Source organism: Limulus polyphemus, unplaced genomic scaffold, assembly GCF_000517525.1.
Source record: "Limulus polyphemus unplaced genomic scaffold, Limulus_polyphemus-2.1.2 Scaffold245, whole genome shotgun sequence".
NCBI lineage: Eukaryota > Metazoa > Arthropoda > Merostomata > Xiphosura > Limulidae > Limulus > Limulus polyphemus.
Window position 1 is genome coordinate 56,460 of NW_013665855.1, and position 3,445 is coordinate 59,904.

The 3,445-nt window shown below is 30.8% G+C and overlaps 1 long non-coding RNA gene across 1 annotated transcript in view; it reads left to right on the forward strand.

Moving 5' to 3' along the window:
- Positions 1–471: 471 nt before the first annotated feature.
- The window catches only part of LOC106478732, a 7,843-nt gene continuing 4,869 nt past the window's right edge, over positions 472–3,445 (forward strand). The window contains exon 1 of the long non-coding RNA XR_001292084.2: positions 472–556. This is a non-coding gene — a long non-coding RNA (uncharacterized LOC106478732). The remainder of the gene's footprint in view (positions 557–3,445) is intronic.

Sequence of the window (3,445 nt, forward strand, 5' to 3'; positions counted from 1 at the left end):
TTCATGTCTTGGTTAAACTAACTAACTACAATGTTAAAATTTTTAGCAAAATTCTACATCATGAACAATTTTGAACTTCTTAGTAAATGTTTCTGAAAAAATATTAAAGATGCAAATAGTGAAAAAGAAAGGCCAAAATTGATCTTTATGTTCGTACTTTTTTATGTAAATAGGACACTCTTGATGGACCAACACGCACCTTGTTATCTTTTAAATGTTATAGAAATATGGTTATTTTTTATGGATTGACTGTTTATCAAAATGCTCCTCTAAAGGTCAAATTGTGATTTTTTTTTAATTGAATGAGATGCCAAGATTTATGGATTTGTAAACTTTTATTGTTTGTTTTCTTTCGTTGCCTGCTTCTTTGAAATACTTCACATTTACTTTAACCACGCGAGTGTACTAGATACTAAACATATTAATTTCCATATTCTAAAAATTAAAAAACAAAACAAAAGTCCTAGATGTCAGTAGTATACAAAATGCCGCGAGAAGGGAAAGGTAGCAGTGTTGTTGGGATGATTCAAAGCCTTTATACCGATCCGTTAAAATGGTAAGCTGTTGCATATACACATTTGTTAAAATACTTTAATAAATGTTTTTCAGAAATAAAACAAATGGAAAAAATAATTACGTTGCACGTACATTAATACTATCAATGACAAATACAGTAGTAATGTACAACGGACCAGTGTAGTATTACTACTACTGAGTACGAGTACTAACGTATCGTGTGCATTATAACTTGTATTTTATAATACTTAATAGTATTATTACTATTAATACTCAATAAGTGATAAGAAATGTAAGCAGTGGTGTCGTGGTAGTGAGTGATTTTCCCCTCCCCCATTTAAATTGGTCATTCGGTAAAATTTGGATTTTCAGGTTTTTATACTTAAAGTTAAAGAATCAAGAAATGAATATTATATTTTACTGACTTTGTAAACTGTATGGCTATCACTAACACTAGTAACAGTAACATAATTTACCGATTGCAAAACTATTCCTCTAAAAAAAACAACATCACATTCCATTGTTATCTACCAAAGTACCATGTTTTTTAAACTTTAAAATATTACTGAACCCAATTGTTAAAAACAAACTTTGCACTCCCTTATTAAATACCATTTTGAACTTTTCGTTATATAACCCACACTGCTAGTTATATAGATTGACTTTTATAAAGTTAAATTTAGGTTTACCAGGTTCACATAGGGGAACACAGAATAGTTTATAACTTAATTCACTGGTGCAGCAAAACTGGCACAGTTTACTATATAATTTAAAAACCATGCAATGTAAAGGCTAGAAATACTTTTACAGAATGATAAGAATTAAACATTCAAACTATTCATTATGGGTTTTACTTTTATGGAATGTATATTTTAGTGTTTGAATTTTAAAAACAAATTGTGTAAATTGAAAACACATTACAAGTTTTAACCAGAATTACCTAACCAACAGTATTAAGAGAATTATTTACAACATATATATTAATAAATAAAAACATTGTTATTTTTGTAAATGAGCACAATTTGCTTTATGCAAACTTCTTAAGACTTGATATCTGCTCTAATAATCCAATATTATTTACAAAATATTTGAAACAATTATAATTGATATTGTGCAAACCACAAGTACATCTAACTTCACTGTTCAAGAGAGAGACTCAAGGTCCTAAGAATAGAAAAAAAATACTTCAGAGACTCTAATATTAACAGATTTCTCGCAGTTAAAGAAAGAGTAAGAGCCAACCTGTTTTTGTAAAGTACAACACATTTACAAATAAAAAAATCCATGTTTTTGCCCCCTGGTGGGTTATTGGTAAAACCCAAAACTTGGGTTTCAATTCTCTGCAGTAAACAGAGCACAGATATTCCATTGTCTATCTTTGCTCTAAAGAACCAACAACAACAATATGTTTTTTTCACATGCACAGTGAAGTGTGAAAAAACAAAAAACAATATAATGACTGGAATCACTTGAACAGCTGCACTTAGATAAGCATTTCCCAAATAAAACAATTTAGAATACATTGATAAATGGGTGGACAGTTTATATCTGTATTGGTACTTTACATTCAGCACTTGAAATCTGACATAATAATTCTGGCTTGTTGGTAACATAATCAAAAAATCCTGATAAAGTCAGATTTTTAAAACTGTACTGTGCTCGTAACAAAATTTTGACAGTCTTCACTTTTAGTCTGTGTTTAACCATCAGTGTTCTGCATACTTGTCAGTGTATCAAGAATGAAATTCTAAGAGTACTTGCATTGATTTGGAAGAGCAAAATAATAACCAGCTAACTTAAGCAGTTCTTTGTATTAATTCACATTTGTTCATGATTAAAAAAAAACAACATCCACTTGTCTGAGTAGCTTGTAGAATCTCAATTTTCTTGTCTTGTTTTTCTCTTCAGTAAGAAACCTTTTTAGCAATGTTAATTGATCAAAGGTTAAACATCAGATTCAATATTCTTTGAGTTCGGATACTGGGTACACTTCTCAATATTATTTCTCTCTGGTAATTCACTCCACATCCATAAATATAAAACATTTGAGTTGCTTGCAGCTGTCAAGCCATTTAAATAAGATTTTTATGCTACATCGTAACAGGTTTAGGAATTTATTTGAAACCATCTTTGTATATCCTAGCCAACTTTTCTAACACATTCTGTACTTTAAGGCTCAACAATTTCTGTTAATTCTGTTTTTTAAAATTACAATAAATGTTATAATTTTTTAGACTTCAACAAATGAAATAGTACCTTTTTAATATTTTAAGTGGTCTTCTGAAACAGTGACCTCTTTGTATAAACCATAAATACATCTCACTGAAATCAGTTTAAAACAAATTTTCAAAGACTTTAGACAATTGATTTTAATCCTAGATCACTCCCATCTCCCCGATACTTTGGCTGCCTGGAATAGTGATTGGATGTTCTCTTTAATAACTCTCCCTTCCCTTTCTTCTCTGTACAATCATTCAAACCCTGATCATCATCTTTGTCCTATATCAGCAGTTCATTATCTTGCTCGTAATGCTTCCCTTTCAAAGCAATCAAAATAGTTTTTTGTTGCCATCTGGTCCCTTTCCCTCTTTTTTTGTTCTTACATGAAAGGTAATGTCTTAAGTATTTTTCATATCACGTCCACTCAAATTAGTCATATCATGGCTTCTCTTACCTCTAGCTATCAACATCCTCTGGATGAAATCTTGCAGCCAGGGATGAAAAGAACCCTTGACACATCTTTATTCCTTTACTTACTCCACATTGTAGTTTCACTTGCCTTTCAATTTTGTCTCCTTTCAGGCGCTATTCTCCAATTTCCCAGAGGCTCTCACATAGCCATTGTTATATATATATATATATACACAAGAGATGATGGAATCTGCCTGATGATGCCTCTCAGGGAACTCTTCTCTCTCTCTCTCTACCC